Source organism: Crocuta crocuta, unplaced genomic scaffold (assembly GCF_008692635.1).
Source record: "Crocuta crocuta isolate KB4526 unplaced genomic scaffold, BGI_CrCroc_1.0 scaffold31, whole genome shotgun sequence".
NCBI lineage: Eukaryota > Metazoa > Chordata > Mammalia > Carnivora > Hyaenidae > Crocuta > Crocuta crocuta.
In genome coordinates this window covers 14818446-14833289 of record NW_027528362.1, presented here as the reverse complement: position 1 = coordinate 14833289, position 14844 = coordinate 14818446, and the positions used below count along the sequence as shown (strand labels likewise).

The 14844-nt window shown below is 58.8% G+C and overlaps 1 protein-coding gene across 1 annotated transcript in view; it reads right to left on the bottom strand.

Annotated features, from left to right (window-relative positions):
- The window catches only part of TFDP1 (transcription factor Dp-1), a 36846-nt gene that overhangs the window by 19588 nt on the left and 2414 nt on the right, over positions 1-14844 (bottom strand). The gene's annotated exons all lie outside the window — the stretch shown is intronic.

Below are 14844 nucleotides of genomic sequence, written 5' to 3'. Positions count from 1 at the left end.
ACAGCGCAGCATGCCGGGGGCACCAGGAGAGTAGCGTCACTACCCAAGGTGCGCAATCACACTAAGATGCTGCAGGGAGTCGTGTCCCAGATGAGTCCCCGACTCGCGCCCTGCGTCAGCTTTCCTGGAGTTTTCATCAGAAGACTCAAGACTCGCCCGAGCTCGTTGTGGGCACCCCGCACGGTGGGCATCTGGTGTTGGCGGCTGGCAATACCGAGTGCATCCTCACCAGGCATCGAAGATGTGCCTGTTCCATGCCGAACCAGGGCAGGTGGGTCCTGGAACACGGAGCCTCTGCCGGACAGCGCCCTGCCACACGCACATACTCACACCAGTGCACAACTTCCTCATGCATTCACTCACTCAGACACATGCGTGCACACACGTCCTACACTCACACGTGTGCATGCATGTGCATAAATACACACATACATGTGCACACAAACCACAACACAGGCCAACCGATCCCTGCAGACAAGCCTCCTCTCCCTCCTGCCCAGGCCTCTGACCACCAGTCACCAGGGCAGTGGGATTTCTGGCCCTGGCCTAGCGGGAGCACTGCCCAAGAACGCCCCAGTGTCCAGGGACTCACGCCTGTGTGCACACAGTGACCACACACACCCCCACACAAGCCGCGTGTCCACAGAAGCTCACAAGTCTGTGCGGGGTGCCTGGACTTTCCTCGCGGGTGTTTGAGCCTGCCATGAAGGGATCTGAGTACACCTTCTAGCCTCGTCCTGTCTGTCCAGGAAGCCAGGGTGTCTGAGGCCCCTTCCCACCCTGGAGGGGCCTGAGGCTGGCAGCCTCCGGAGGGACATCTCCCAGGCACGTGCAGGGTAGGGACTCCGGACAGGCACAGCTGGCCTGAGCCCTGTGGCACAGGAGACGACGGAGGTCAGACCTGGCAGTGTCCTGGGGACGGGTTCCCTGTCGCCACATGGTGCCCGGAGAACGCACCAAGTGTACCCAAAATGCACAATCTACACGGGAAACCCGAGATGGAAGTCAGGCCCGTCACAGAGCCTGGCAACACCCAAATGAGCCACGTTTCCTGAACTCTCCAAAATCCCCCCTTCCACGGAAGCGGAGGGAGCCAAGTGCATGCCCACACGGACGGCCACAGACAGAGGCCTGGAGGGGCTGGAGCACTGCTGGCCGGGAGGAAGCCATCAGGCTCTGCGGAGCGACTCTCTGGGCCACGGAGCCCACACCAGGCTGGTCCCAGCGAACAGAGCCACGGGACACCAAATACCACAGAGCTGAGGACACGGCCGTGGAAGGAGAGCCTGGGTCTCCCCACATGCCTGTCAGATGGTCCCAGGACACGTGGCTGGACCCCCGAGCTGGCAGCGTGAAGCCCCAAGAGAAGGGGCTGTCACTGCCCTCATGGGTCGGCCTGGGCTCTGCCCCGACCTGGGGCCACTGCGTGCTGCTCCGGCTCGGCAGTCACCGGCCGCTCACAGGAAATCCCCCCCACAGAGGGGGCGCTTGGGCTCTGCGCAGCAGGGACACAGGCCCAGCAGCCCTCACGATACAAAAGGGGAACCAAGCCAGGAAGTCCCCGGTCCCTCCAGGGGACGCCCAGTCCAACTCAAGGGATCAAACTAGGCTGTCCTTTCCAGAGCAAACGGGCTTCATCTTCCCCAGCCACACGCTGCCCACCACAGCCACCTAGTACACGGACTGGGCAGCGAGCAGGCCAGCCCAGCCCTTTCTGGAAAAGTCTGGGAACGGACGAAGAGGCCAGTCCCTCCCTGCCGGTCTCGGCGTCCCGATCCCAAGCTGAGGAGTCTCAGGAGAACACAGCGGGAGACAGAGGCAGACAGCTGCTGGCATGAAGGAGAGGCTGGAGCGGGCTGCAGGTGCACCCACTGGCATCGCGTCTGCTCCTGGACGCCCTCCTGGCTGCGGGGAGGACCCTGATGGAAGTTCCACCGACTCGTGTGCCATAAGGCCTCGTTTCTGTCTCTCAAAGAACCTCCTGTAGGAAAGGGACCAGAATCTTAAATGGGCTCCTTCCACCCACTGCCCATGCACCCCCAGTCTGGCCCCGTGAGAGCCCACAATGTGTGGCGGCCCAGCACAGAGGGGCTGCAATGCCCAGAGCAGGCTGGGTGCCCAAGGCACAGCGACCCTGCCTGGGTGTGGGGCACCCGCGGGCACCACCTCTGATGAGACCGTCTTCCCACACGGCCCTGTTCCGAGCGTAAACATGCAGGGCAGTAACCAGGACAGAGGAAGCAGCTGGCTGGCCACTGCCAGTGTGCGTGCGGGTGGTGGCCCGTTATCCACGGCAAGCCTCCCGGGCACAGGAGCCCCATGTCACAACGACACGTGCGTGTCGGAATCACGGGCAGCGCGAGCTCGGTTTTCGCAAAGGAAATCAGAGAGCTGGGCCTGCCCTCCTGCCGTCGTCTCCTCCCCGGGGGCTGGGCACACGGCCACCCAGCCACGTCCCAAGTTCTGACCCACAGAAGCCATTCGGGAGAATAAACGTCTCCCGTCATTTTAACCACTGAGGTCACTGTTCAGCAGCAAGAGATGGCAGCAGTTCCCGATCTTTCTCTAGAACATAAAGAGGTGCTTCTTTTCATCTGGGAAGTCACTGAATGTATTTTTGACGCAAACTTTAACAGCTGCATGCAGATTTGGCTCAAATTTCCTGGCGTCACATGACTGACTACCAAGGACCAAAGACAAACGTTCGGGACCAAAGCAACGCAGGCAGGGCTCCCGCCCTCGCGGGCCGGCAACAGCCCCCGAGGGGTCCGCCCAGGAGCCGGAGCCGCAGCGGCGTGCGGGCTGCAGGGCTGCCGTGGAAAAGCGACGCCCAGCCAGCAACGGCCCGGCAGCGGCGATGCCAGGGCAGGACAGCCTCTCGAGCTCACTGGGCTTCCGCATACGACTGCCCGAACCCGGTTCCGGAGCTGGTGCACCTGCCCTACCGTCAGACACAGGGCGCAACACGGTCCCCACGTCAAGCCTGTGTCCAGGCCGCACCCAGCTCGTCCCCCCTAACTGCTCTCTGGGAAGATGACAGAACTCGTTTCGGAGCCTGATGACCAACTCAAGAGAGACCCCCGCCTGCTCCAGGCACGGGGCAGCGTGGGGAGACCACGGGGGCACCGGGCACCGCTGGGCAGAAACGCGTGGACAGCGTGGAGTCCTGGAGAGAAGCAGCTCTGTCTGAACCACACACACAAACCCAGGGACGTATGGAGAGGTCGCCGGCGCTGTTGCCCACGACCCCGTCCACCCCCAGGGTCCCAGCCTCAGCCTTCCCACAGTGGTGCTTTTCTAAAACACCCTCCCCTTCATGGGGTGTGACTCCCAAAGGACACCAAACACGCTAACAAGACCTCCCTGGCTGGCAGTGAAGAGCAGCCGAGCAGGGAAGTACCACACCGCGGCTAAGACACCCCACCCAGGCGCCGACACCTGGCCCCCCACCGTCACTGCGGCCGGGCCCCTGCACCACTGGGTGCTCCGCTCCTCCCCTCTCAGACGCCAGCCCAAGCCCTCCCTGTGGGGCCCCTGGTGACTCCCCCCAGCCCAGAGGAGGAGAGGTCTGCCAGCCCACTTCGCTCACAGCCTCACGACGTGCAAACCTTTAAACACCCATAGCCGGTGGCCCATCGTCTCCATATGCCCACGACCACGGGGTCCTGGGCGGCCCCTGGGCCACAGGACTGCCAGGGCTCAAGGCAGGAAGCCCTAGGCCAACTGCCAGGTGGCCCCTGCAAGTCAGCAACACCCCACAGAGCCACCTGCCAGTGCTGGCGCTGGTCTGTGACGAGGGGCACAGACCGGGCACACAGCCCACTCTGTGCATGAAGTGAGCCCCCCTTTCTGAGTATGCTGACGAGGGGTGCAGACTGGCACACAGCCCACTCTGTGCATGAAGTGAGCCCCCCTTTCTGATACAAGTTTAAGCAAGCTCAGATCACACAGGACAGAGTCAATCAACACTGACATGTGTGTTAAATCTGCGTGGAGCTTGGAAAAGGTCCACAGTGATGGAGTTTGCTCTTTCCCGCTTTGTAATCTCACACCAGCTTCTTGTCTGTGTGTGGGTTCAAGAGCCTACAGCCCCATGAAGAGAAATGGGCCCTGAGCCCGGGCACACGCGGCAGGCCTGGAGCGCAGGAGCGCACGGACCACACTGAGGCGCTCAGCTCCTTCCCTTGGAGCCCGGGGACCCCAGGGGCGCCCCGCTCCTGCTCCTCCAGTCAGGGGCCACACAGCACACAACTGCTGGGAAGACAGGAAAATACTAACCTGTTCGTTACAGCCTCCTTGTGATTTTCTAACACAAACCCGTCCTCACGGCTTCGTTAGTAAGTATGACAGAACCTTAGTTCACAACCACAGACACGGACCCAGGAAGACATCACGGCCACGCCATCCAAGCCCCTTCCCGCTTGTGCTGGGAGCCAAACCCACAGGGACGCCGGGACAGGCCTGGGAACCAGGCTGCAGTGGTATTTCATAAGGCATCCCTGGAACTGCACTTAGGTTTAAATTAAGCGCATAGAACGTACTTCCCTCCACACTCTTTATACCTAAGATGCAAACCTCCCCTCCAGTAAGAAACATCAAAATACTGAACGTATGAACACTAAACCAGCAGCCAAGGCACTCGTTTGTCACAACTAACCTGAGTTCTCACCACACTTATACTCAGCTTTTTGGGTTTGTACTTAAAGAAAATAAAACCAGTTACTGTGTATTTTCTCACATTGGATACAATGATCCCGCTCACAGCAGTAAAACTCAGCTGCTACAGAGAAAATTCAACCAACTAGAGGTGGACACTGAAATGCCAACTACATTCTAACTTACCAAAGTAGCAACAGCGCAGAGCGCCTGCCCGGGCAACCCCGGGGCCACCCCACCACGCAGCCTCACCGAGGGGTGCACAGCCCCGGCACCTGGCCGGAAGAGTCAGCGCTGCAAGGATGCCGCGTAAGGAACAGATCGCTCGTCGACACCACGAGCTTTGGGGGTGATCTGAGGAAGGAGCATAGTCCAGACGTACTTGGAAGGCCGGGCCCCTCACACCACCCTGTGGGTCCCACAGAGACCCTCCCCGGACTACAGAGCAAACGGGACCAGGGACCCCAGCCCCACCATCCTTCTGGCAACAGATGCCCCTCGAAGACACAGCCTGTGTGCACCCAACGCGGGAGGTAAGGGAGCACTTCAAGCCCCACCCAACCCCCTCCCATGAGCAGATCTGCACAGTCCACATCTGGTCTCAAGACTGGGGTCTTGCTGGCTCGGCTCTCTCCCTGTGTGCGTGTGCGCGCGCGCGCGCGCATGTGCGTGGGCCTCGCTCCATCCATCCCCTCCCTCCCTCCCCCTGCTGCTCACTTGCCCTGGCAGGGGAAGCTCCCGGGCAGAGGCCCACAGGGCCAGGGGCTGGGGGCAATCTCCGGCCACCAACCTGGAAACTAACGAAGCCCGGCAAGGACCAGGTGAGTGAGCTCGGATGTGGTCCTACCATGGGGCCTTGGGGCACGTGTCGACAGGTGACACTTTCGGGTCCTGGGCTGCGAGCCAGCACAGCTGCAGCCAAACTCACAAGCCATTGGAAGCCGTGGGTGACAATGCCATGGTCCCAGGTCACGAAGTTTGGGGCAGGCTGTGACGACAGACAGAGGAGCGTGCGGGGACGTGGCTGACCCTCTTCAACTCTGTGCCCTGTGCACTTCCCCGCCTTCCCCTCCCCCCGCCACAGAGGGGGCACTGCCGTGACACCACAAAGTGACGAGGTGGCACATTACACAAACGTGTCTAAGGTAAGGCTACGGTTCATCGCGTAAAAAAACAGTTCCAAGCAGCCACGTGGACAAGAGAATCAGGTAGAAACAAGCTAAGAAGGAGCACTGGGTCCGGCCGGGGGGACACGGGCTTCAGACGGCGCCCCTGCTGCAAATTCCTGCCTCGGCGCTCCGGGGCGGACGCCAGGAGCCCGGCGCCCCGAGCCGCCACGTCGCCCACGCTGTGGCACCGCTGTGAGAGCCCACCAGCCAAGTGTTGTCACAGTTCTGCTCACTGTGAAAGGAGGTTCCAGAAACAACCTACATGGCCATCAGCAGGACTAGATAAACGGGGACACATCTGAACACCAGCTCTATGCTGATGCAAACCTTCCCAACCCCCAGCCACTAGCTCTCTGACGACACTAACTCACTGTCCCTCATTCTGGGTACTTTTAGGGTTCTCATCCTTGAGAGAGAACTCTACAATATTCAATGAGCAGACATGTTTGTAACCAGCCTCACACTCGCCCGGCGGGCGGAGAAGTGTGCACAGCCAGCCAGGAGCAGAGCCGCTCAGGACGGTGACGGGGTGCAGGGTGTCACCCCCTCCTTCTCTCTGCCTGCACTTATATTCATCTCAAAGGTCCCATTAAAGTGTCTTCGTAGGGATGCCTGGGAGGCTCAGCCCACGAAGCATCCAACTCTTGGATTTCAACTCAGGTCGTGATCCCAGGGTCGCAGGACTGAGGCTCCGGGCTGAGTGTGGAGCCTGCTGAAGATTCTCTCTCCCTCTCTCTTTGCTCCTCCCCAACCTGTGCCCCTCTCTCTTCCTCTCAATTAAAAAAAGTGTCTTTGTAACAATCTATGTTTACGTTACCAGGTTGTCTAGGGCCAAGTTGTGGAGTAAAAGAGTGGGCATTTCCGTAAAGCTGGGTGACAGATGTGTGTGCTCAAACACATGTGTCTAGGGCCATCCCCCAAATCACCCCCAGAATATTTTTTTTAATTTTTTTAATGTTTTATTTATTTCTAGGAGAGAGAGAGAGAGAGAGACCGCGTGAGCAGAGGAGGGTCAGAGAGAGAGGGAGTCACAGACTGAAACAGGTTCCAGGCTCTGAGCTGGCAGTCAGCACAGAGTCCGACGTGGGGCTCGAACCCATGAACCGCGAGATCATGACCTGAGCGAAAGTCGGACGCTTAACCGACTAAGCCACCCAGGCAGCCCTCACCCCCAGAATATTAACAGTAGAGTCACCTGAACTATGACTTTCAATAACTGTCAGTTTTCTAACATTTGAATTCTTTTTTTTAGTTTATTTACTTTTTGAGAGAGAAAGAGAACAAGGGAGGAGTAAAGAGAGAGGAAGAACCTCAAGCAGGCTCCACACCATCAGTGAAGAGCCTGACATGAGGCTCGAACTCATGAACTGTGAAATCATGACCTGAGCCGAAATCAAGAGTCACTCAACCGACTGAGCCCCCAGGTGCTCCTGATATGTGAATTCTTTTTTTTTTTTTTTAAATGTTCATTTATTTCTAGGAGACACAGAGAGAGACAGCGTGAGCAGGGGAGGGTCAGAGAGAGAGGGAGTCACAGACTGAAACAGGCTCCAGGCTCTGAGCTGGCAGTCAGCACAGAGCCTGACGTGGGGCTCAAACCCACGAACCGTGAGATCATGACCTGAGCCAAAGTCGGACGCTTAACCAACTAAGCCACCCAGGCACCCCTGATATGTGAATTCTTAACGGAAGACTGTGCTATGGAAGCAGATATGCATGAGGCTACTGACATTTTCCAAACAAAGGACACAGAATCACAATAATGAGATCAGAGATGACAAGGGACAGGTAAGGATGCAGGCAAAGCTGAGGATCTGAGGTCAGGACCCCAAGGGGCAACCACAGAAAAGAAACCAAGATGGCAGCAAAAGCCAACAGAGCAGAGGTCCACATCCACAGAGCGGACAGAACAGGGTGGAAGGTCACAGAGCACCAGCCCTGAGCCACGGGCAGGGCAGTGGGGGCTGGAAAGGAGTGAGTGTGCCGAGGAAACGCACGCTCACTCCAGCGAGCGGCCATGGGAAGCCCGCATCCTCAGGAGAGAGCCTCAGGCCCATCGGTGAGGGCAGACGCAGGGGTCGAGTGCAGATTCCAGCAGGTGGGGCGATGGGGGAGGAGTGGGTGTGGCAGATGGGGCGGGATCTCTGAAACCTAGGTGAGAACCTGGGTTCTCTGTCAGGGGCCACGACACCGGCAACTGACACACAAGTTAGGGTTGTCCTTGCCGCCCCCCCAACCACGGGTTTTAGCCCGCCTGGCGGGCGTCTTCTGCACTGTTACTGGCACCCCCCCGACGTGCAGCCTCCCCCAGCCCAGAAATGCGCTCCGGTCCCCTGAGCACCACCAGAGACACGGGCACAGATCACAACCCATCACCTCTGCCCGACCCCACCCAGTGCACCAAACCAGAACGTTGGCTGAGCGCAGAATCATCAACTATCACCCCCCCACTGCAGGTCTCTCCTGGGTCGTCCCCCTCCCCCGCAGTCACAGNCCCCACTCAGGGCCCCTCCTGGGTTGCCCCCCCCCCACAGCTGCAGCCCTTCCCAGGCAGACGCAGAGAACCACGACTGCTTTTCTTCCATGTCTGACTGCGCTCTGCACTTCACCCTCTGCCTTTTTGCCAGAAAAACGTCAAAGTTTTTTTGAGCACGCACAAATGCGAGGCTGCCTGGAAAAAACAGAACATGGCTCCAAGACAATTTTAAAATATTTGCCTACATCCCACTTTCCGGCATTTCCGCAGCAGATCTACATCGAGGACGCTGTGCGGCACGCGCTGCACGTTCACACCTGCTGAGCAGTGGAGGGAGACCGCTGCCCCGGCCTGACGGGGACATGTGATAGGGGACGTGTGACGGCAGGCTGGGATGTGACTTATCAGTAGGTTACTCCCCAGGAGAACAGGGCTCTGCCTTCTGCGTTACAGCAAGGACTGAACCCGCCCGACGGCCATGCCAGCGCTTTCTCCTTAACCCAAGTCCACACTGCCAAGACCCCCTACACCCACCCTCTGGGCGGCCGTGCCCTGGCCTCAGCTCCTTCAAAGGGGGAGCCCCGGGAGCGGGGGCCCATCCATCCAGGACCAGTTCCTGCTGCCCACCTCCCACAAGACTTGCCCCGACTGTAGTGGGGCCGTGGGCAGGGAGCTGTCGGCAGGGAGACGGGGGGCCGAGCTGAGGGACGAGGCAAACAAAACACGCCGAGGGACCCTGGGCGCTTGACAGAAAAGCGGCATCCCCCACCTACCCCGCCTCTGGGAGCCCGCAGGCCCCCTGCACCCCAACTCATTCCCAGGCTCAGGCCCTAACGGGGAGCTGACCCTTCGGCCGCACGAGGAGTGGGGCCCTCCCCGGAGCTCTGATTCGAACAGTCCCTCACAGCCAGGAAGCGTGCGTGAGAGGCCCAGGCCTGCGATGAGCTCCCAAGAGCTTCAGAGCCACTGGCCTGTCCTCAGAAGCCACCCGGGGCTGCCAGGTGGGGGCTGGGCAGACGCGTGCCTGGCAATTCGGCTTCGCTGCCCTGAGAGGAAGGCATGCTTGTCACCCTCATTCTGGGGATGAGTCCCCAAGCCCCAGAGAAGCATGTGCCTGAGGCTGCGCCCCCGGCCAGACGGAGAGCTGGACTCAGAGCACACAGCGCTGATCCGCTCACTGGGTCTGTCCTGACACGGAGACCGTTTCCAGGAAATACCACAGTCCCGTGGCTTCACGTGCACTCGGGCACACCCGCCATCCCGTGGAGGGTGGAAGAGTAACACAGCCAGAGGTGGACACACTTTCTGCTCGTAGAGGATCTTTATTTTATTGGCTAATTTAGACACTAACAACACGCTAATCAGACTTCTCTACTGGAAAAATGATTACTTTCTCCCTTTCAGAAAGAACCCAACTTTCCTTTTAACAAAAACCAAGTCAGGGAGGCCAGGAGCTCGAACAAGGACCATCGTCCTTCACAACCGCCAGGGGCCCAGGTGGGCCGCAGCCGCAGCCGCAGGGATGGACAGACAGGACGGCCCCATCCCTGCCACCGGCCCTTCCGTCCCCAGGGGAAGGAGCGCTCAGAAACCCAGGGCGAGCCCCGCCTCCAGGAGCACCGTCCACACGCCAGCGACACACAACGGCCCAGGACGCACGAGCGCTCGGAGCGTCAGGCACCTTCACCAACTCCTCACCCCTCCTGCCCCCAAAGTGAGACGCAGCCATGCAGCGCCATGACGGCCACTGTCCAGTGTGTCAGGAAGAGGGGGCACGCCCACGGGAGGAAGGCGCCCCCGGGAGCCTCCACTTCCGGCCGGGAGATGCCCTGCTAACACCTAGGTCTACAGGCCAGGGTTTCGAAGTTCTCTGGTTGCAAAACCCACTGCTGAATTTTGTGGCTTCCCTTCTGCTGGAGCTGTGCCTGCGCCGGGGGGTGCCCAGCAAGGGCGCCCTAAAACAAGGACGAGGCACCTCATAACCCACAGCTAGCCTAACTCAGAGACCACTTCTTTAGGCAATATTAAGGCAAATACCTTTTACGCGGCACATCCTTCCTAACAAGGTACTCGAATTTTAAAAAAAGGAGACGTTTCAGATAAACACCTTCTAGACAACCTGGAGGAATTTCAGAGTGCACCAGGTCAAAGCCATGACCGCGTAAGATGTGATGACTGACCCCCATGCTCAGCCTTGGGGCAAACGTGCAGGCTGAACTCCCTCTTCGTCCTCTCTCCCCACAGCCCAGGACTGAGGTGCTGCCAAGACAGGTAGAATAAGGTATTTTCACTCAAATCCTCACTTTACTGAAAAGCAAATAAAACAAGAGAAACATAAGACCCCTTCAAGGTAATCCAAATCATTAATACTCGCCAGGAGAGGAAGGAAAATGTTGTGCAAGGCTGAAAAGATCTAAGGGGCTATACTTATGCTGCACTGTCATGTGCCCAGGAAGTTACAAGAGTCCTGACCACTAACCCCAACGTAGGCTTCAGAGCGTCCTGAGGAGCTCACTGAATGAAGATGAACAAATACATACTCGCCAATCAAGTGCAGGAAATACGCTTAAACTACCTAAAAACTGTCTGTGCTTAACATTAAAATTCAAAGTATATTTCCCATAGATTTATGTTAAAATGGTTTCAGGTTTACAACTCTTGCTACCACGATGAAAGCACACCTAAGCTAACGTTAACGTTTTGCTGTGAAACGATGAACGAAGGCTTAACATGTAAGTTTATACAGCGCATGCAGGTCAACAGGAACTAGACACCAGGACAGAAAACGAACACCAGAGATGCCCTTCAATTCACGAAGCAACATGTTTTAAAAGGAAAAGACCCAACCTCTACATCCAGAAATGCAAACTAAAAACACAATTTAAAATTTTACCTACAAATGAACCAGATTTTGTAGGCTTTTAAATTGTGATCAAACGGAATGTTGAAAAGGGACTGTTACGTGTTCTCTCCCACAATCTGACACAATCCTTTAGAAAAGTTATCTGACGTCTCAAAGACACCGTGCACGTACCTACACGCACGTCCAACCTGCGCACGCCGGCCTGTGCCCGCACACCTTCACCCACGCCCATGCACACCTGCCCGTGCCCACCCGCCATGCCCACGCCTCCGCCCATGCCCGTACACCTCACCCATGCCTGCACACACCTGCCCATGCCCGCGCACGTCAGCCTGTGTCCGCACACGCCTGCCGTGCCCTCCTGCCCACGTCCGTGCACACACACCGTGTCCGCACACGCCTGCCCACAATGGCGCACGCACACTGTGCCCATCCACACAAGCCCGCACACGCCCGCCCACGTCAGCGCACTCTCCAACGCCCACACAGGCCGGTGCCCGCCCGCATCCGCGCACACACAGGTCTGTGCTCGCTCATGTCTGTGCCCGCGCACAGTGGCACATCCAAGAACTCCTCCCTGGACATCATGACGGATCCACACAAAGTGGAGATTCGGCCAGAAAGCACCAGAAGCCCTGGTGCCGAGACTGCAGACCCAGGGCGCGTCCTCACAGTGGGATGGGCATTCCACGCTCCAGAAAGAGGGGCAGAGTGCAGCAGGTCAGCTGTGTGGCCCCTACGTACCCATTTATGCCGCTTCATGCGTCATTAAAACCCTGGAAAACCTGCGAACACTCTGGAAGCTGCACTTGGGGTCTCTCAGTGTCTTCTGTGTCCTCTGTCCGTTCCCCGGACACGGACATGGCACCCCGGGCAAGCAGGCCGCTCACGGAGGAAAGGCTTGCGCCTAAAGGACTGGGAGGCACACACGCGTCTGAGTTCACAGTGCCGTGTTTATGTCTGTATCCGCCTTGTCTCCCCCTCACCAGTTCCGACAGCGGACCACCTCCCGCTGCCCGATGCGCCGCACGCACATACGGCTGCTGCTCTGGGTGGGGCCCCTGCAGGCCCTGCCTGTGGCATGACACCAGGTCACAGGACACCGAGACACTGGGCACCGGGAGTGCCTGTCGTACAACTGTGAGTCACAGCGTGCCAGGGTGCTGAGGGTGGCTGGGAGGGCCTGGGGGAGTCAGGTGGTGCCTGGGGATGGCTGGAGGCACCTAAGTGGGTTCGAGGGGTGGCCAGGGGTGCCTGGGAGGCACAAGGAAGGGGATGCCTGGGGGACACGGGGAGGGGGGGAGCACGAGGGGAGGCCAGGTGGCACTGGGGGGTGCCCGGGGGGTAGTCACCCCTAACGCGGCTGCACTCCCAACACCTGCACGCCCTCAGCAAGCACCTGCGGGCTGACCCAAGCCCTGTCCCACCAACAGACGCTGCGAAGCCCAACGCATGGGAAGCTGGCATCTTGTGTGGACAAGAATGTTCTCAAGAGCACAGCTTTCCAGAAAGGCAGTTCTTGAGGGAAACATCGCCTAGAAGCCACCCCGCAAGCCGGGGCCATTTCCTAACGGTGTCGTGACAAGCCCCAGGCGCAGAACTGATTCTAGGAGAAGGAAGTCCCTTCCATCTTCTGAATTTGACACCAAGCGTTCACTCATACGACACCTGTTTCACAGCAACACGTCCAGGGCGTCTCTTTGTCAAGCTGCAGCTTCTTGCTGCTCACCCCACCCCGGGGCCTCCCCAGTCCCATCCCCCGCAGAAAGACGTGGACTCTGGGCCACGCAGAGCCCGTGTAAGAGCAAGCACACCACCACAGAGACCCGTGTGGGCTACAGCCCCTTCCCCATGCCCACCAGGGACTCACCGCCTCGCCAGGACAGGCCGACGCTCTGGGATTAGCGCCTGGTCCCACAACACACTCCATCCAACGGCAAGGAGATGGCTGGGTTCCGGTTACCATGTTTATTTCTCCAGCCCCGGTTTCACCCTCGAGGTCTGGGACTGAAAAACCATACCCAGTACGTGTATTTGTAGATAAGCTCACTGGTCCACTAGTGGCATAGCCAGGCCTCGTTATCACCCCCCAGAGCCTAGATGGCACATGTTCCTCTTCGGGGCCTCAGGCTCTCCGAACACCATGTAGAGAATCCTCCGTAAGCTCACGGAGCACACGGTGGACTCACACCAGCTGGCACACAGGCGGACCAGCCCCCCGCTGCCCCTGCGCCTGCAGCCACCCGCAAAGCACCTCCTCGACCTTACAGACCGGCCAGCCGGCTCCCCGTTCCTCACATTCCTGCAAGGTCCGGGGTGCACACAGAGTTCGCACTCGGCCTGGGAAACGTGGGGCCGCGCTGCGCGCACACAGCCGGTACACAGGCGCACCATCGCGTCAGGTGTCTTCTCCCTTCTACTTCGCACGATGGCAATTTCTCCTACAAAACAGTTAGACTTTCTGGATCATCTCCGAAGTTGCCATTTACCTCAGAAGCCTTTCTTGGTGCTGAAAATGACTGTCTTCTCAGCCTGGCCAACCCTCTCAATCGTGATCTGTGCTCACGGGAGCCGTGGTTGGCACAAAATACAATTCACACAGCTAGTTTCATAAGAGAGTACGTAAATTACATTCCTCTCCTCCCTGGGTGAGGAGGACCCCCCCCCCACCCCCGGTGGAGGGACAGGCCGACGGCTGTGAGCAGAGACCTACACGGTCCCAGGGTGGTGACAAATGCGAGCCACCGTGGGCCCTGCCCAGCAAGAACGCTCCACAGAAGCATCGCCCATGATGCACATGTAAGGAGGCCCCGAAGCTTCGGGGCTCAGAGCAGAGGAGCAGCCTGCGTGCGGCCAGGGGGTCCCCGGGGCCAGCCTCTGTCAGCACTGACCGCCAGCCTCCAGGGCTGTGGGGACCACAGGAGGGCACCGCTGTCACTGTACAGCCAGCCCCCACAGCCAGGCACGCCCACCCCAGGTCCCAGGTCCGGCCAGTATTCTTCTATGAGATTCTGGAAGCAACTCCCAAAACCACTGCCCGTGGCCACCTCTGGACGTGACCAGACCCCAGGTCACTGTGTGCTTCTGAGCCGGCTGAGCTTTCTCTCCTCCACACCAGGTACAAAAACTGACTTTGGGTTTTTATCACTTGAAGTTTTCATCGTCAGCATATACCAATGTAATTCGGATAAATGAACGTTAAAGACCTTGGGCCCACGCGGTCCGTGCTTCCGAGCCAGCCTCTTGGAGAAGGGCGGCGGGCCTCCGCCCTCCCGCACCCCAGCCGCGGATGCGCTGCAAGGACACCGACAGCAGCCTTGCACGCCTCCGGGTGAAGAGACATGCTCATGAGATGAAAAGCCAGCTACTTATTACCAGGGAATCAGGCTTGTTTTCATTTGCTGCTGGAAAATACAAGGGCTTTTTTAAGCACAGGAATTACAGCGTTTTGTCTCAATTCCCTTTTCAAACGTACGCAAATATTTATTTGTGTTCTGGACACAGGAGACACGAGGTACAGTCGACGGCAGAGCAGCCAGGTCTGGGCCCCCGCGGGTCCCGCACGCCTCCAAGCCCCTCCTGCCCTCCCACAACCCGCTTCCTCAGGGGCTCCGGCCACCAGCCACCGCGGCCCTGCCTCCTCATGCCCCCCAAGACCCCCATGCCCTCCTGGCCCGGAG